This window comes from Triturus cristatus, chromosome 5_1 (genome assembly GCF_964204655.1).
Source record: "Triturus cristatus chromosome 5_1, aTriCri1.1, whole genome shotgun sequence".
NCBI classification, from domain to species: Eukaryota; Metazoa; Chordata; class Amphibia; order Caudata; family Salamandridae; genus Triturus; species Triturus cristatus.
The window spans coordinates 820,154,028-820,174,637 of record NC_140587.1 but is presented as its reverse complement, the minus strand read 5'-3'; the positions used below and the strand labels follow the sequence as shown (position 1 = coordinate 820,174,637).

Here is a 20,610-nt window from a genome sequence, read left to right as displayed (position 1 = left end):
TAGTCAATTACGCTTCCTAGTGTGTGAGACAGTTCCATTAAGAGAAGGATGTGATAACCGGAAATTTCTGATCCAAAGAGAAACATCTTGGATATACAAAATGAATTCCATGGTGCCCCATGGACTGAATGACCGCCTCGAACTCAGTTGCTTCATTTGACTTTGCATTGATGCCTACGTGAAAGTTTGAACACTCCTGATTTCACTTTTACCCTATTATCTCAAATTAATTTTATAATGCTTTCAGTGTTTATTTAGTTGACCTTTTCCTATTTTTTCCAACATTACCTGTTTTTTTCCAATATATCTTTGGATCATTGTTGTTCTTTAACTTTTTTCTAATTTTTTCCAACTTTATTGTTCCTGACATTCCTTCCAACCAACATCCGATATCTTCAAGCTGCGTTCACATACAGTCACCTCACTAATCTCCCGTTATTAGTTAACACACTCGTTTTTCCTTCGATTCATTTTTTCACCTGTTATCTATTCTTCACACTCGTGATTTGATACTGTTACAACAACAAGCCCATTTCCCTTCTCAAAGATGGCCGCTACACTTTGAGTCCTCTTTTTCTGTTAACTATTTACCTTCCTATTTAACATGGCTATCCACACAACTAACGGCCTTCCGGACCGGCATATTTTCGCTATGCCCGTTTAATCAACGAACCGAGGTAACTTCCCCAACTAATCACCCTCTCTGACTTTGGTGTTTGATTTCGTTTCACTTATTATTGCTATTATCGCGCCTTATCACGGCGCACTCTCTACATGCGTCGAACCGATTTTAGTGAAATATACGGCACAATTCCACTCGTTTGGTGTTTTTTCTATCAAGTTTCTCTAATTCCCACTCGTGCACTGTTTTTGAGTTACCATTACCACGCCTCACTTCGTCGCACCATTCACACTAGCGAATGTCAGCACAGCCACTTTTCTGGATATTGACAACATCCTTGGTGATTCCTCACAATTGCGTGTTTTCACACACTGTATACTCTTTCAGTTTTGATATTTTGGATGGAATATGTCACACACCCAGTTGTATGGTTTAAACATTACGATTCTTTTTTGTGCATATCGTTTGTTAAATCATGTAATCTCCTAAGGGGGTAAGCCACATTATCTCCTGTTTTTGTCATAGGATTCCTCCTGATGAAGGGTTCCCACCCGAAATGCATAGAGGATATCCGTTGGTACCGTTGTGATACAACATATGAAGTCTGTAACATGGCAAATATATTTTCATCATGAATAAATGAACTCTGATTCAATTTTCGTTTGAGAAGACTGGTAACTTCGTTACCCTACAGCGCTGTGCGCATAGAGGGACACCACCCCGGATGGGGCAGTGCAACTAACATTATCTACCGACCTTGATCCAGGGGTCGCTCCTCTAGCAGCACGCCGTCACCTGTTAAGATCTAACAACATTCTGATAAACAACTGGTGTGCGTGATATCTCATCTCATGGTTATGGCAACACAATCCTTGTATGGATTGGAAAGAGAAGACAGTGGCGTTCCAGTCAGAGGAGTGTAGGAGACACTGTCTGCATACTCCAGGTTCTCATCTTTTAGCTCTTTCTCAGAGATACCATATAGCTACCGCCTCTGAACAAGAGACAGTACTTCCCGTGGAGTATGCGAGTTACAGGGAGGTGTTTAGCGAAGAAAAAGCAGAAACCCTCCCCCCACATCGCTCTTATGATTGTCAAATTTATTTGATCGTGGCAGCTACCATTCCTTCGTGTCGGGTATATGCCCTGTCGGAGCCAGAAACTAAGCATCTAAGAGAGTACTTAGACCATTATGTCGATATTGGCTTCATAAGGCCCTCCCGCTCCCCTGCGGCTTTGCCCCTTTTCTTCATTTCCAAAGCTAATGGAGAATTGAGTACGTGTATCGATTATCACATGCTTAATGAGGACACAGTAAGGAATCGATACCCTCTTCCACTCATTTCGGTTCTGTTGGATCAGGTGAGAGATGCTAAGGTCTACACATGACTTGATCTCAGGGGGGCGTATCACCTGGTCCGTATCCGTGAGGGAGATGAGTGGAAGACGGCTTTCAAGACGCGGTATGGGTTGTTTGAATACTTAGTTATGCCCTTTGGGTTATGTAACGCCCGACAGCTTTTCAGTTCTTTTTAGACGATGTACTCAAGGTACTCAAGGACTTTGTTGATAGGTTCGTGGTCGTCTCCATAGATGACATCCTGATCTACTACAGGGATCAGGATATACATGTGAAACACGTTTCTCAGGTGCTTCAGCGACTTCAGGACCATAGTTTATTCTGTAAACTGAGCAAGTGTGTCTTTCATGTGTCGGTAGTGGAGTTTTTGGGGGTGGTATTGAGTCCGTCAGGATTGAGCCTGGCTGAGAGGAAAGTGGAAGCAGTGCAGGAGTGGCCTGTCCCAAGGAATGTGAGGGAGGTGCAGTGCTTCCTGGGGTTTGCCAACTATTACCGTAGGTTTATCTCTCATTTCTCCCAACTGGCTTCTCCGATTACTCGTCTGCTACAAAAGGGGATGCCTTTTTCTTGGAACACCGAGGCCATGGAAGCATTCTCTTTTCTCAAAAAGGCTTTCACCACGGCCCCTATACTGGGACACCCACAGACCGAGATTCCATTTATCATGGAGGCCGATGCTTCTGATGTAGTGGTTGGGGTGGTTTTCTCACAACGCGACCAACACACAGGTCAGTTACATCCAGTGGCCTTTCTGTTCAAGAAGTTGACTGTGGCAGAGCTCAACTACACAGTGGCAGAAAAGAGTTGTTGGCCATCAAGAAAGCATTTCAGGAGTGGAGACAGTATTTATGGAGGGCTCACTTCCCAGTTACTGTATATACTGACCACCGAAACTTACAGTACATGAAAACAGCCAGGCAACTCACACAGAGACAAATGCGTTGGATGTTGTTCTTTGCGGATTACGATTTTGTAGTAACCTTTCGTCCTGGGTCAGAAAACCGAAAGGCGGATGCATTATCTCGTCAGGAAGAGGAGTTTGGACCCCGCAAAGGAGTCACTGAAGCGATAGTTTATCCCAGTAAGGTGTTATGTGCGGTGACTTTAGAACATTTCCTGGAAGAAGTGGCAAGACACAGATCCCTGGTGTGGTGGCAAAGATGGGCCAATCAGGACCCTCAAACATGGATTGCCACTGTACAAGAATAAACTGTTTCTATCAGGAATAGAACACAGGTTAAAAGCGTTTAATTGGTGCCACAACTCCGTACGGGCAGGCCACACAGGGTGCACAAAAACAGTACACCTAGTCAGAAGACAATTTTGGTGGGAAGGAATGGTTCAAGACATAGCCCAATGTGAGACGTGTGCCCGTAACAAGAGGGAGTCGGTCAAGAAAAAAGGAAAACTGATACCTATGCCCACACCATCACAGCCTTGGCAAAACATCAGCATGGATTTCGTCCTTGGCCTACCTAAGGATCAGGGATACGATGCCATATTAGTTATGGTGGACAGTCTAACTAAGATGGGCCGTTTCATCCCGTGCAAAAACGTACCTACAGCAGGGCAGACGGCACAGCTTTTGTTGAACCATGTGTTTCAGATACATGGACTCCCAAGAGTTATAGTGTCCGACAGAGGCCCTCAGTTTATTGCCCGTATTTGGTGTATGTGGTGTAAAGCTCTGCAAGTCGAAGCAGCCCTATCTACCAGCTTCCATCCACAGACCGATGGACAGACAGAGAGGCTAAACCAAACACTCAAGCAATACCTCCGTTGCTATTACAGGGAAGCAAGTGACTCATGGGTTTCATTACTATGGTTGGCCGAACTGTCTTACAACAACACATGGCACTGTTCTATCAAAGAAACGCCCGTTCGAGCCAACAATCAGTATCATGCTAGAGTATTATCAGTGACAGTCCGAGTGATGTGGTTACTCAGCCTACTGTGATGCAACACATCAAAAACTTACAAACCACGCACCAACAGGTCCAGGCCAATTTGAAGAAGGCTAAACAAACCTATAAGAAATGGGAAGACCGTCACCGACAAAAGGAAACGTGCTATCAGCCGGGTGACAGAGTGTGGCTGTCCACAAAGAACATCCGATTCAGAGTTCGCAGCATATTCCACTCTAAATTCATTGGCCCGTATACTGTGCTGCGCAAAATCAACCCTGTCGCGTATAAAATCCGGCAGTGTCCTTGCGAATACATCCCGTATTTCATGTCTGTTTATTGAAACCAGCCAGGGGGGCCCGGCGCAGAGCAGCTCCTCCAGTGCTTAGGGATGGGCAGTTGAAGTATGAGGTGCGTCGGGTTCTGGATTCCAGGTACCGACGGGGGCAGCAGTGGTACCTCATCTCCTGGAAGGGATATTCCTCAGAAGACGACTCGTGGGAACCAAGCAGCAATGTCCACGCTCCGTGCGGTTCGCTGCTTTCACACCTGCTGTCCAAGCAAGCCTGGGCCTAGGAGGCGCATGGGAGGAGGGCGAACTGTCAGGGTCTGACTATGGTGAATGCAGTATCCTCTTTCGTGACGATGTGCCCTAAACTACTGTTCCCAGAATGCCTGAGGAGGAGGGGGCTCCCAGTATTTCAGGCGGAATTGCACATCAGCCGATGTGCGTAATTTCCTATGGTGAGGAACGGAGTTTCCTCGCGGCCACAGGATCCAGAGTTCGTCCGCGTTGGTTGGAAGAACGAACCCTTCAGGTTTCATATTTTCCCCGGCCATCTGCTGGCGGCAGAGCTGTTCATTCTTTGTTTGGAGGTTGACTCGCAGTGAATTTCACACCGGAGTCAGGAGAGAGAGTCTTCAACACCGGGCTCCGGGAGAGGCATCCTCGTCTTGGAAGACGCGTCGGTGCCTTGCTGTTCTTGTCTCCGCGCCCTCGGCTTCAACAGCTGTTGGAGTCCTGACACTGCACGGGCTCATGCAGCTGCTTGATTACGGGGAACCCAGCGCTGGACACTACTCGTTTTACTGAGCGTTCATGCTCAGGAAGGTACAGTGGTGGGCTCTCTAATTTCTACAGCAACCCTTGGATTTGTTTTTATCCAGCGTTTGAAAGCAAAACACCGGTGTGCTTTATTTCTGTTTGGCTTCCGTTATGCTTCACTTGGAACATTTGTGATTTCTATGGGATATATAAGGGATCTTTCATTTCATTTATGGACTGGAGAAAAATGACATTGACTAATAAAAAAGCCTGTCCTTTGTAATTCTTGTGCTGAAGGAAGCATCTGTAATCAAGGAGCAGAATTCTGCACTACCTACCTCATAGTCTGAAGTCTCTTCCTTCTTGTTCTTTTCTTTGCCTCTGGGTTTCTTATTAAAGGGAAAGACAACCACTAGGGTATGTATGATTAGGGGAGGTGGCTTAATGAATGAGAGGAGGGGGAGCTGTGTGAGGTATGAATCAGTGTGTTCTATGTTTTAGGTATCTCCTCATCCAGTGTGAAAAGTATCATCACTGAGTAGTGAGTTGGATATTGGAACACAGCTGCCGGTGGAGCTTGGTTGCAAGTATTAGACCGCTTAGTGAGATCATATGAGAGTAGCTAGAGAGTTGTCATGTATTAACCATTGTGTTTTATGTTTTCAGGTATTCCTTTCCCCGCTGTTCCTACCCTAATTCCTTTCCCTCACTTGATCACCTCAATACTCTGTACGACATATGTTAGAGTTTAGGGTGTCGAGAGGTGGACCCCTTTGAGCATCGCCCAGATTCTGAGGAGTTCCCATGGATGCGACAATTTTAAGCCGAGCCATTTTTAGGATGAGGGTTTGGAGAAGATCCAGGAACCTCTGTATATAATGTTGCACCACTTTGCAAAAGGATTGAATGACCACTTGTCCAGACCATATATAAGAAGTATCCAATTTCAGTGTTACGCCTGAGACAGGTCAAGCCAGGAATTCCATGTATACTCCATAAGTGATGGGTGATAAGATATATATGATGTAAGTAATTAAATTAGATCAGACGGTGTCTGGTGATTATAGTTGCTCCATGAGAGCAAACAGCCACTCTTCTTCTTCAAGTGATCCCAAATCTTCCTCCTCATCTGCTTTGTGTTTGGAAATGTATCCGGCCAACTGAGAACTGGTCAATGTAGTATCCAGTGGGATAACCTCTGGAGCTTTAAACCATGTGTCAAATATGGATGGAGTGCGTATGTGAGTTGTAGATACCTAGAAAATTGTTAAATCTCTAATCTGATTTCTTCTCTCTGTTCCTTGAAGAATTTCAGGCTGCTGGTAAAAGAATGTTTGATATGGCCAGTATAATGCACATAGTTTCACCAATTTACGCTTAATAAGGGATATTATATTTCATCCTTAGATCATTGCCTATTCATGCTTTACAAAAGGGGACCTGAAGGACTGGCCCTGCTCCCTCTTATAATTAGGACAAAGAAGTGGACTCCAACAAGACTGACCTGTTTTGGTTACAGGGATACAACAAGCCAGAAGAGGCCTTTCCTGCAAATGTCCATCTGAGCAGTAGCAAATGGATCTGGACTTGACTCTGCTATTGGCCTCTACCTTACAACATGTGAGTCTCTAAGTTTCTTGCATAATGTCCTCACGGGATGTGGAAGTATAGTCCTGAAGTGGAATTGGACTGAAAGGGTTACAGTTAAAAGGTAAAACCTTTTGACCAAGATGAACATGGTTGGTGTATTCGACCTGGATTCATTCGCGTTCTGCATCACATGTGCCTAGGTCCCAGTCTACCGTTACCGTTGACTATCATTGCCACTTTGTGCTTCATGGTGCTATTCCTAGTTAAGATTTAAACAAATATATCTCCAGTTCCCCTTTTTGATTTTTAGCCATTTTGGTGTCACTATGTTTATTAAATGTAACTTTATTTTCTAATTGTGTTTGAGATGTTCTCTTGTTCTGCATTTCAACTTTATTACTGTTTTGGTACTGCATAAATATTTTAAGCATTGCGTCTAGGTGTCTGCTCTGTGTCATAGTTATCATGAGGTTGAGCATGCGTAAATTTAGTGCCTTTGATGGTTAACTCTGATAAAAGTTGTTTTTTTATTTCTTGACGTGGCTAGTCCCCCCCCCCCCCCTCCCCCTAGATAATAATCCAGTTTCTTACATCACTTCTCCTGGTTTTTAAAATATCTTTTCAGAAAACTCTACCTTATTTTCTTATGGTGTTGAATGTCCTAAATAAAATCCATATCCGGGATACATTGGATTACAATTATCATTGACTTTAAATGTTTTTAGGGATTCTACTTCTCTGGTGTTTGCTAAGGCACAGTACAAATGAGCCTCGGACAGGAGAGTAAACATAACTGGCTTTCTAAAATTCACACGCACCTTTGTAGCCTCAATAAGTGAAACCATATTTCAAATCAAAACATTCAATATGGCCCACATTTAGGCCCTGACTTAGAGTATATTGGACAACTTTCTCCGTTTAAACTTTAGGGATTTCCCTTCTGCATTATTAATAGTGCATTTAATGTTCTGTCACTTGTAAAATGCAGACGAGCTATCTGCTATATTTGTGAAATATAAGCCCTCTGTCTAAGTAGAAATATTGCCCTTTGAATTTGTAGTAAACATTTAAATAATATTAATAATAAAAACAATCAGTAAGGATTCTCAATGTGATGAGTTGTGGATATATGTTATGTTGGAGAAAGTCTAATATCATGTACATAAAGTATTTTTTTTACAATAATACACTATCATTTAATAAACATGTTTTTTTAAGGCCAACCATCCAGATCACAAACAACAACTTCTAATCTGGTGCCTGGAGAAACACCATCCGAAGTCTTTAGTGGGAGCAGTTCTCCTGCCAATGCAGAGAATCTGGAAGAGCAGCTCGATCCATCGGGGTTGTGTGATGAGCACCCTACTTCTATTTATTTAGACAGTTTTATATAAAGCGAACTTGACCCAGGCGGATATCACAGCGCTTTACAATTTGGATAGGTAATACAAGAGTATACATAATACAGCAAGATAGTCGTGGGATGCAGACCATGGAGAAGAGTATTCGATAATCTTTGCTACATAAATGAGCATGGCAGGTGAATGCTGGGATTCAAAGATGTCCAGCAATCTCATTGTCAATGGGGTGGCATTCAATGAGCAGTGGGCCAGAGCTGTTTTAAGGCAGGAAATTAGCCAATAGGATTTTTTTACTTCCTTTTTGAAGGTAGTAGTGGAGGAAATTCTAGCCTTGTCCATCAAGACTCTAGATATAATACATGCAGGAGAGTGCTGTCCCATTTGGAACAATTGTGCCCCTACAAGACCCCTGTGGCCTCACAACCCCATGACCATACAAGTATTCATTTGTGTCCTTTGTAGTACCTGACATTTTGAAATGCAAAAACATATACATAAACACAATGGTCCATAGTCACATATAGAAAAATATAAAGCTTACTATATCTCATTGTGACATATAGGCTATGGATAGAAACAATTATAGCTTGCAACAAGTGATCAAATGGAACTCATTTTTAAAACAATCTTATTTAATCGTACATTCTTATTTTGTGTTGGTTTAGTGAGAGGAGGGAAAAGAATAACAATAATGCTGGATATATCTGCCGCATATGAATTTAAAGAGCACAAATACAAATGTTTTTCAATTAAAGGAAAGTAGCCAACTGGATGTATTAAATTATACTCAATTCAGCCGAACTGAGTAATACATTTATTCATTAGTTCATCCAATTAATACGACACATATTAATTTTAATTATGACGCAAAAATAAACTCAGTGAGTAGTGGTTTTGGAGATACGAATGACATATAAGACCCCAGTGAAGTGACCATAACCAAACATATATTTTAAATAGACATTATAGTGTCTTAAAAATGGAAAAGGGTTATTTATATGTACAAGGATGTTTATGTATTTTCTTTTCAATTCCACAGAAGATGCACCAGATTGTTCTCAGGTGCTTTCTTTAATAGACTATCCCTAGGTGTTGTCGACGATGTTTCAACCCTACTTAAAATATGAGTGTCTCTTAACCCCTTCCATGCGCGGGGAATTCCCGCGGCGTGCGTGCGTTTGCATTAGTGGGCGGGGATTCGGACGGCCGGGAGCCGTCGTGCGCACACGCCCACCGTGACACGTGACGGCTCCCGGCCGTCATGCGCACGGAAGAGGTTAAGGACAGGACTACCTTGGGAACTATAGGAGGTGCCGAATTTAAACTTTGTTGCAAGAATAGTGTCATAAAAGTAATAAGGAATGAGGGCTTCTTTCAGTAAGTTGGGTAAGCTTACCTAGGAGGCAGATGTGCTCCCATTAGTGCACACAAAGCAAGTCCTTTTACCATCTACTGGATTATGAGTGGATAATTCTCCTTTGTGACAGGTCTGGGAGTACCTAGGGGGATGGCTCCGTGAATCAAGCCCTACATATATAGGCTTATTTTATAGAATATTTGACATTCAGTTGACTTGAAAGGTACCAGATGTCACATCCATGTCACAGGGTTCATAGATAAGAAGTTGGGGTGATGGCTGTTCAGCAAGGATGAGATGTAGGGATGGTGGATGATAAGTATTGATAATAAGTAGGAATGAGATGTAGAAATGATGGATTTTGGATGAGAAGTAGGGATGGTGCAGGATGAATGCGATGTAGGGATGATAATTTGGGGTGATGGATAAGAAGAATGGAAAATAAATATGGATGTGAAAAAAGGAAGATGAATGATGAATGAGACATCATGATGATGGATAATAAGTTAGGATGAGAAGTAGGTAAGATGTATGAGAAGTAGTGATGTGAAGTAAGGGTTATGGATGATTAGGAAGGACAAGAATTAGGGATGATATATTGTAATGTCGTGAGATTATGTGCATTAGGACCCTTGCGGTTCTCGGCGGACTCAACAAGTAAATACGTAATCTGCTGGGAGGTGTTAATGTGTGGTTATTAACAGTTATGATGTAATGAGAGTGCAATGTGAGATTGTATGCTGAGAAATAAAGAGGTGCAATCCAGAGCTCCAAGTGTGTCGTATTCATTGTGCATGCTCCCTGGCTGGGGAGGATGCTACAACTGGCGAAGAGTAGGGGATTTGTGCCCCAAAGAAACAAGACTGCTCTCCCTTAGAGTTTGCAATGCTACAGCAAACTGCTTGTGTGTGCCACGTACACCCAAGTTGATGAGAAGGAGTTTGACTTAGGCATGTGTGGAGTCAAAGCCCCACTTGAGCCCATATAAGGCCCTCAAAGAAGTTGAAAGCCCTGCTGCGGGGTGCATTCGAAAAGCCCGGTCGAAAACCCTTGTAAGGCCAAAAGAAGAGATACTGCACCTCAGTGTAACACAGAGCCACCATTGAGACAAAGCTAAATGCTAAATCAGGTATGATGCAGAAACTCCAAAGTCAGTGATAACAAGGTACGAAGGTACAAACGCACTTACCAGCAAGATCAAGGGAAGTGACACACGACCTTGAATCAGGTGTGACGACCAGACCTGTTTGAGCTGCCGATGCATGCACAGCGGCAAGTGGCAATCAGTGCACCAAAAGGCCTTCGGGTTTGTGTAAATTTTCAATGGCTTTCAAACAGAGTGTGAAGTAGGGTGCAGCTGCATTACTAAAGCCACAACCGCCATTCGACATGGACAAGAAGCAGAATATTAGCGGCAGGTGGACTGCATGGATCAAGACTTTTGATGATTTCGTAGACGTACTGGAAGAAGTAGATGATCTGAAATAATTAAGTACTTTAAGAATCTTGCTGGTGAAGAAGTGAAAGAAGGGTGAAAGAAAATATCACAAGCTGATGCAGTATCATACCATCTCATCAGGGAAGCGTTGGAAGCCAAGTTCAATCCGATGCCAAATGTCAACTATGAAAGACACATTTTTAATCAAGCGGGGTAGCAAGTTGGTGAAACAATGGATGAGTCTGTTGAAAGACTTGATTGGCTTTAGTGAGTTTAATGATGAAGAAGCCATACATCTCAGAGTCATCGATGGCTGTCTTTCAGATTCTTTTTTGAGAGAGACGCTCAGCTTAGAGAAAGTACTAATAGATGTAAGAGCGGAGGAAAGAGCGGATCGACAAGCCGCTGATATGGAGGCTGGAACAGCTAAAAATGAATCCGTATTGGTCGTGAAAAGCAAGCACAAGTACAAGGTAGATGCATATAAGTCGATGCGTCTAAAGAAGAAAAAGCTGTGTTTCCGATGTGGGTTTTCATATCCCGATGAAGACGATTGTCCAGCTATATGACAAACATGGAAAGGTTGCGGTATGAAAAGCAAATGAGAATATATGTCACAGCAAGAAGACAAAACTGATGTCAGAAGGTTCCAGAAGCGTTCCAGCCATGCCCGCAAAGCCTAAAATCATCATCAGTTACGACAAGTAGAAACCAGACAAAGTTGATCGTCGTCAAGTTCATCTTACAATGGCTCCAACGTCATTGTCGAGCACCAGTGAAGAAGATGGATGTGCAATGATGGCATCGACCAAGGAACAACAGGCACATGCAGGTTTGGCTGCTTGCAAGGAAGAACAAAAGACAAAGGTGAACCACCACACGAAACAACATAACTCATTTGGACATTGCCCCAAGCGTAAACTTCACATCAATGAGGACGTTCTCCTTGTTTCCCAGCGACACCACAGAGTTGCTTTCCACATGACATCATTGAGCGCTCCACCGGTCCTACACCATGGGTTTCACCCATAGTGGGGTGCTCAAGTGGAGGAGCAGTGCGCAACTGTGTTGATGTGTGCCAGGCCAACAAAGCAATTTAGAGAGAAAAACATCCTGGTCCATGCATAGCGGACATGATCATCCAACTGAACGGTGCCAAAGTCTTATCTCGTCTTGACCTGAACAGGGGATACCATCAACGATAATTGGAAGAAAACTGCAGGGACATTATGACTTTTTAGACTCATGTTGGTTTGTTCAGATACAAGACGTTACATTTTGGAGTGTTCACAGCTGCAGAAATATGTCAGGATTTTATATATTGAATAATTCAACATGTCATACATTCTTTTAATTACAATGATGACGTATTTGGGACAACAAAAAAGGAGCATAATAAGACTCTTACACGAGTGTGCCAGTTACTTGCTGATGCAGGTCTCACTTGAAATGCTGCCAATTGTGAGTTTTACAAGACCAAACTCAAATACTTTGGCCTCATATTCTCTGATGGGGAATGACTCCTGACCCAGACAAAGTGCAAGCACTATCAGCTACCTGCCCCCCACAGGATGTCAGCATGATGCAATCCTTCATAGACATGGCCAGTTATTGCACAAGGTACATTCATGACTTTGCTAATGTGAGTGCCCCATTGAGAGACTTGACAAAATTAAATGTTCCTCTCCAGTGGTCTGCGGAGTGTGATCAAAGCTTCAAAAGAATAAAACATGCTATTGAAAATGCAACCGAGATGGCTTATTTTGACCCTAAGTTACATACTGCGAACACAGTTGATGCAAGCCCGGTGGGGCTGGGGCAATCCTTGCTCAACATAATGGTCATCCGAATGCTCAGAAACACATTGTGGCCTATGTCAGTCGAAGTCTGTCTGACCACAGAACGTGTCTATTCTCAGCCGGAGAAGGAAAGTCTGGCTGTAGCGTGGGCCTGAAAACATCTTCATGTTTTTCTATACGAAAAGCATTTCACTATCATTACAGATCACCAAGTGCTGCTCACTATTTTCGGAAAGAAGTTGAATTTCAAAAATTCACAAATGTGCGGAATGAACTGTCTGTTACCAAGGAAGGTTTTGTATTGAGAGGCTCACAAATCGTCATACCTGAGAGTCTAAGACAGCCATAATTGAACTAGTTCATGAAGGACGTTGTGGCGTTGGAGCAACCAAAAGAGCCTTAAGAGAGAGTGTGGTCCCGCTCCTAGGATAGCGATTGGAGAAGGAACTAAAGGAGTGACATCTTTGCAACTGCCTGTCTCCCAAAGTGATGCAACACCCATTGAAAATGTCTGACCTTCCTGCACATGCATGGGAAAGAATTGCAGTTGATTTCTTTGGGCTTTGGAAAACGGACATCATCTCATGGTAGTCATTGATTAGTATTCATGTTTTCCATTAGTAGAGAAATTATCTTCAACTACCCATGACAAAGTAATCGAACGACTGATGGCATCTTTACAGTGTGGGTTATCCCAGCTTTTCTCAAATCTGACAATGATCTTCTGTTCAATAGCAAAGAATTCAAGGACTTTCTGGTCAGACTAAATGTCAAGCATCAAAAGAGCACACCTCTGTGGCCCAAGCTAGTGGTGTTGTGGAATGAATCACGTTAAACCAGGCCCTATGTCAAGCCCTCCATGCCTATCATTCAACTCCACACTCCACAGCGGGTGAGAGTCCTGCCACCTTGCCATTTGAAAGAGCCATTGGAACCAAACTACCACAGTGGACAGTAGGCCGAATGTTTGATGCTGATAAGGTTTGTGTCACGGACACTTCTTGGAAGTGCCAGATGAAAACATATGCCAATCGTAAGAGGCGTGCTCAAGAAACAGCCTTCAATTAAGGTGACTGGGTCATGGTCAAGCAGAAATTAAAGCAGAAAACAGATGTCGATCCTTTGAGGGTTGTTACATGTAAAGGACTTATGGCGGTGGCTCGGAAAGTCCATCACGTGGGACTCGTTGCACTTTAAGCACCTACCTCGAAGATCACCAGCTCCTGCAATCATGAATGAGGCGACCCCGTCTGATAGTCAACATCAAGCATCAGAACCTATTCCATTGGTGCAAAATCAGAGTGCATTTTAACCATCTCATACCACTCTATCTGGCCGGCTAGTTTGAGCGCCTCAACACCTTATTGAAGAAATATGATGTGGCTACTGTTTGTTCTTTTTATTTAAGAAGGGTGGAGATGTAGTGTCGCAAGACTGTGCACTAGGACACTTGTGGCTCTAGACGGACGCAACAAGAAATTACGTAATCTGCTGGGATTTGTTAAGGTGTGGTTACTAACGGTTATAATGTAATGAGAGTGCAGTGTGTGATTTTATGCTGAGGAATAAAGACATACAATCCAGAGCTTCATGTGTTGCATATTCATTGTGCATGCTCCTGGGCTGGGGAGGACCCTACTGTGAGAAGTTGGCCTGGTATATGCTGTCCACTAGTTACAGTGGGAACACTGTACCAGTCCAAACAACCCCTTATTGGTTATAGGTTAAAAACAACCTTTATTGAAAGCTATCCTAGTGGTAGCTATGGAGAGCAGCCTTCAGGCTAAGTCTTGAAGGAATGTAAAGCAGCTTGTTTTACCAGTCTATAATCTCTTGAGTGGCTAAATGAAAGACAACTACACCAGGTATATATATAAAATATATGTATTTATGTCTAAACACACCCTCCTAGTCTCTTTATGAGGCTAGAGGTCAAAACACATAAGTTACACTTCAAATATGACAGTAAAATAGCACAAATACACGTCAGGCCCTAGGGGCGAGCCAAACCATGTACTAAAATAGTGGTATAAGAACAACGACTGAACTAGACACAAGGCCTAGAGCCTGTAGAATTGCTGGGACCCCAAGGAACTACCCATGGTAGTGACACGGGGGGACCCACGGGGGCCGTGTGCGGTGTGAGAACACAGCCTCGCGCTCCCGTTAGCTTCTATGGGGAAAGTTGCAGTTAGATTTTTAAAGATTAGGGACACTTAGAAACGAGTCAGTACCTAACCCTTTGGGACTTAGGAAGTTCGAGGGCCAATACCTACGGGAGCACCGGAGTACTCTTCTTACCTCACCCAGGGAAGCCGGGAGCATAGGTGTCAAATGGTGTTGGGTCGCGTCTTTGATTTCAATGGGAGCTGGCAAAGAAGTGCTGCTGTCAGGAAGATGCGAAGTGTCCGAAGAGATCCAAGCCTGGGTCAAAGTCGAGAAGAACCTGAAAGCAGAGGGGACAAAGTCTGGGTCACTTGCTAGTGACCAGGAAGGCGGTAGGTGGATGGCCACCAATGTCGGGTGATTTCAGGCGAAAGAGGTGAAGCTTGACTCTTCAGCCACGAGGACCAGGAGGCGTTGAGGACAACCAGGAGCTGGGTTTGAGCTGTCCCACAAAGGACATCAAGTGCTGCAGCGTCGGTGCTGGGATTGGATGCAACAAGCCTTGGCAACAGCAACCCACACAGAAAGGAAAAAGATGCTTTGGTACAGACCAGCAAGGTCTGAGGGACTCACCACTTGGTTGGGAGTCAGGGCACGTCTGGAGCAACCATGGAAGCCCAAGGAAATTCAAAGCTACCCCCTCAGGGACCCACCAGTTGACGGATCAGGGATCGCGAAGGGACCTTGAGAGGAAACACAAAATGGCAGCCAACGGGTCACTAGGGTTGACTAGGCCAACAATCTTCAGTGGATCTTCTGCTCGAGGTGGGGGCTACAAGTAACCCCAAGCACGACTTCAAGAGATGTCGAGAAGTTAATGCACTTGCAAAAGTGCACGGTGACCAGGAGTTCTGGTTCCACGCTACTCACGAGGGCTGCGGTCTCAGCTTTACTGGGGACTTGGGTCGGCGTCTGAGATGTCTGTAAATCCTCTTCCTGGGCTGCAAATACTAAGGAGTCCGGCAGGAGCTTCGGAGATGCAGACCGGCAAATTGCTTTGTTGGTGGCTGCCAGGCAGGGGAGTCACTCCTTGACCCCAAGGGAAGTTTCTTCAGTCCTCTAGTCTTTAGTAGAGCGTCGAAGTTCCAGGATTCAGCTTCAGAGTTTCGTCCAGGGATATCTAAAGTTCTGGTTACAGAGGTTCCTTACTTATACCTCAGGAAGGGGTTGGACTAGCTCTAGGGACCCACCTATGGGAGGGTTTGGAAAGAGGGGTGGCTACACCCATTTCCTTTGTCTGGTTTCACGCCAGAGCAGGGGCTGGAAGCCCTTGAACCGGATTGAGCTGGACTATGCACAGGGACACCAAATGTGCCCCCAGTGCAGGACTTCAAAGCACTCATAGAGTGCTCCAACCCAGCCCCAATACACATAAGCCTGTCTGGGAGGTGGTTACACCTCCCTGTGACAGGAAACCTATTGTCCAGGCCTCCCCTGCCGGAGATTTAGTCAGCAGCAGGAGGCCAGACCCGTGTCTGTAGCTGCAGCATCCATTTTGTGATGCCAGGGCTCTATTAGATTTCTACCAGGTATACCAGTACTGTCATGTCTCTCCCTCTAGAAGGGTGGGATCATATCCTCACATCAAGAACTGATGTGTGGGTATGATTCCAAGGTGTTTGACACCAAACACGACATGTTTCCGTGCAGTCAGTCCAAAGTTAGCATTAACCGTTTTAGATATAATGCACTTAAGAGTGTATGGTCAGGCTGCACCACTGACAGCCCCGGAGAAGAGATTCTGAAGGCTGCAGAGGGGCTCAGCTGATGCCTGGGCACCCTCTCACATATAACCTAGCACCCTGCCTTCAGGATTGATAAGGCCTGCCATAGGGGTGACTGATAGGTTACCATGTGCAGTGATAGGTGAGGTATAGTGCCCAGGCTGCAGTAGAAGACCTGTGTTGTCATTTTGCATGGCTTTCCAGGGGTGGCACAATACATGCTTCAGCCCCTGGTAGGCCTTTGGGGTACCCATGCCCTGGGTACATAGTATACCATATACTAGGGACTCACAAGGGTACCCAGAATTCAATCTGGAGTGTACCTAAAGTACATGCAATCAATTTAGAGAGGACGCAGCTAGGCTGGGGCCCTGAATAGCAGGGTCCCAGCCAGACTAAAGTCGAAAAACAGTGAAACACCAGCAAAAAGTGGGGGTAAACATGTGAAGCAGATCCTACTCTCCTACACCTACATAGATGAGTTGTAGAGATGATGGATGAGGCGTAGGGACAAGGAGTGGACCTCTTTATTTCAGAACAAGCCATTTGGGTTCCATATCTCAGCTGCATTGTTAATGCTATACTGGCAGGCACAGATATTCCCTACTAGTGGAAGGGGGCAGAGATGATCCCTATCCACAAAAAAGGATAAAAAGTGGATCCAGCGAATTCTCAGCCAGTCAGCCTTGTCGACTCTAGTCCAAAAAGGTTTTGTAAGATCATTCTGGATGGGTTGCTGTCCTGGATCGAAGAAAGTAAAATTCTGACCCAATTGCAGGCTGGTTTTAGGCTTAAGACCAGCACAGTTGACCAGGTCTTCAGGTTTCAGTTGGTAAGGTGGAAAGAGCTGGCCCTCGGTGATGATAGTCTATATGCCACTTTTGTAGATCTCAAAGCGGCATTTGACATGGTCCTCAGGGACAGACTGTGGAGAACCCTTAGTAAAATGGGGATTCCTGACCCTCCCGTTGCCATCATTATACGTCTCTACTGCGATAACTTCTCTCAGGTCTGATGGGGACCCAATGGGGAATCAACAGGCCCATTTGGGGTCGATAAAGGAGTTCGGCAGGGTTGTGTACTTGCACCCACAATGTTCTTGCTGTTGATTAACAGATGGATTGACTACTTGCTGGCCTGAGACAACGACTACCCGCAAATATCCCAGCTATGTTGCTTGCAGATGACATGCTGTTGATATCAACGACTCCTAAGGGCCTAGAGACCCTCTTGAGCAAGTTTAGTCTCTTTTGCTCAGATCATGGCCTAGTGATAAATGAAAGCAAAACTAAATTCATTCCCATACACCCGCACATAGGTTTTAATGGAACAATATTGCTTGAGGGAAAAGAGATAGAGAGAGTGAATGAATTTGACTATCCGTCTATCCAGTACTAACTCCTGGGTAAGTCAAGTCACAAATAGCACCCTCATCCTAAAACACAGGCTGGCAGCATTATTAAAATTCGCAAATAATTCCTCTATCCACCCAGCCTCTCTGACTCTTGAAGCCTCAAGAGCACAAGCCGTAGTTGCTGGTATCTATGGTGCGGAATTGTGAGTCACGTTAACATAGATGCACTGGAAGTGGCAGAGAACAACTTCTTGAGAATGGTACTCAGAATTCCCCAAAGCACCCCACTAGTCTTTAAAGTTGACCTAGGCATTCGGCCCACTGTCCATCTAATTTGGGTTAGACCAATTTTGTATTCGTTCCGAGTCTGGTCGACCCCCAAATTGGTTAACTATAGAGAGGGCCTCCAAGATGTATTAGATATGTACCAGGGTGGCAGAAAGCTCCAGTGAATGGCCTTTGTGAAACAGACATGTTACTCACTAGGCCTAGAAAAGTATTGGACAGATCCATGATCAATTTCCTCTAATAAAAAAAAAACTGAAGGCAATGCACTGGGATCAGGTGGGGTCTGAATTAATTAGTCGGCCAGGCCTGTGGAAACAGACCAAATTTTTTTTCTAATTTAAGCCATTCTCTCACTCTGGGGAATACATGGATGAAAATGACCACCCCCCCCATTCACAAAATCACTATATATCAGATTTAGGTTGGGTACCTGTCAGAGCGAGTGGCAGAAACAGAAGCTAGGAGGCAGTATACTGTTCTCAATCTTGGCTTGTTTATTATGCAGCAATAAGTTGGAGCAAAATCATGATTTTTTTTTTAAAACATTTTATTTAATATAAGACTTGTATTAGGAACATTAGCAACATGACGCATTACCATGACAGTTTGTTTTCCAATATACATGGTTTTTAACCATAGATTAACGTTGCATCTTGTATATAGCACAGATCCGCTAGCGAATGCATAGTATACTCGTTCTGTCATCCTCGTCGGATAGTGGTTCTATAACTGGTGGGGTACAGATGACTCCCCTGAATGTATTCCAATTTTCTCCACATCCTCTCCCATTTTTTGGGGCACCCCCTGTGCATATATGTGGCCTTTTCGGCCGCCATGGCCATATCCATATCCTTGCGCAATTCTCCCAGCGTTGGGGCAGTTTGTGCTCCCCAAAGTCTACCAATGTTTTGTTTCGCCGTTACCATACCTAGTGTAGCCCAGTCTTGGGTTGTGTGGTTCAGGTCTGTTGCCTCCCACATATTTAGGAGGCAGAGTTTAGGGTCCGGTGGTACGGGCGCTCCACTAACCTGGGTGATTGTGCTCATAACTGATGCCCAGTATGGTTTAACGGCCGGGCAGTCCCATAGTGCGTGGTAGAAGGTGCCAATGTTGCCGCATTATCACAGGGAGAGTTGGTCGTTGGCCTTTCCTATCTTGTATAATGTCACTCTTGTGAAGTAAGTCCTATAAAGCACTTTCAATTGTATCAGGCGCATCCGTGAGGATACGACTACCTCTCTATGGGACCTAATCGCTTCAAAATCATGATTTGATTAAACATAAAAGGTCTTCTTTGCAGGATGTTCTTCACTCTATGGGTGGCTTCCCCAGGAGGCTAAAAAAGAAAGAGAATATGGGCGGTGAGTGTTGTGAACTTACTTTTCTCCTATTGTACTAACCGTCACCTACACCCAGAGAAAAAATATGTGAAAGACCGGTTTTGCTGGTTTAGTGCGCTGGGTGAGGGCATGGTAAAGAAGAGTCAAAACCAAGGGACAAGAGAAATAGGAAAATACTATGAGGGTGATTCCTTTAGCTCACTCTTCATTGCATTAACCTCAAACAAAATAGCAAAATTAGAAAGAAAGTAAGACTCTTAAATGCAATCGAAATGGCCTTCCCTCTTTCCACAAGGCCACTATTCATGCACCAGTTTGACTTACTCTTTAATAGCCACTTAGGTCGTCTCGGACCAAAGGTATTATAACTGTGCAAGATCCAATGTCTTTGTTTTGTGCAGGTGTTCTCTATTCACCCCGTTCCTCCCTCTTACATTTATTTACACATGCTCCCCCCCTCCAGGGATTCCTATGTCTCTACACTGTGATCCCTGACCTTTACCCCAGCTCCGTCCCGTTCACTTACCGCCGAGGCCGCAACTCTCCAGAGCTGCGGCGGCAAGTTGGCATCTCCTGGGGGTATCCACTAGTCTTCACTCCACACCTCTGGGGCGTCTTCCCCGGCAGCGGTTTCCTCGGCTTCCTTTTCTGCAGTCCAGCCATCCTCTGTTTTTTCTCGATGCTGGCTCGTCTCTTGGTTTTTCGTCCCTGCATTCCTCCGCTCTCCTGCTACTTCTTGCTTCCTCCTCACGGACCTCCTCCTATTCTCGCGAGCTCTCCCTCTTCCCTGTCTCCAGGACTGCTCATAGGCTCTCGCAGAGGGCGCATCCCGTTTCGGTCTGCAGGGGAGAGGAGACAATGTAAGGTTTAACCCCTTGGTTACCTTTGTCTTCCTCTCCATGAGTATGTTTAGGAGACATGACGTCCTGTAGTATGCATTGGGGCTCATGATCCGCCTCTTCCTGACATCACCTTACCTTTAGCATCTTTTACTTGTAAATGGAAAGCCAAATCACGGGGGTACCAATTCCTGTCCTGCATGTGGAGAAGCTGAGAAAACAACAGAACATATATTGTTCTTTTGTTAAATGTACTCTAAGCAGAGAAGGCGCTGGATAGTTTCCCTATGCCGTTTTCATGGTATCCACCACTACAGAGTAGCAGCAAGAATCTGTAGAGCCGATACGTCTCAATGCGTTTTTTTAATTGCTAAAATTTTAGAGAGCATCTGCCTCATGATGGCTAATGAATTTAAAAATATG

The 20,610-nt window shown here is 44.5% G+C and overlaps 1 long non-coding RNA gene across 1 annotated transcript in view; it reads left to right on the top strand.

Moving 5' to 3' along the window:
• Positions 1–6,950, top strand: part of LOC146831522 (uncharacterized) — a 31,376-nt gene extending 24,426 nt beyond the window's left edge. The window contains exon 3 of the long non-coding RNA XR_014961307.1: positions 6,339–6,950. This is a non-coding gene — a long non-coding RNA (uncharacterized LOC146831522). The remainder of the gene's footprint in view (positions 1–6,338) is intronic.
• The last annotated feature ends 13,660 nt before the right edge of the window (positions 6,951–20,610 follow it).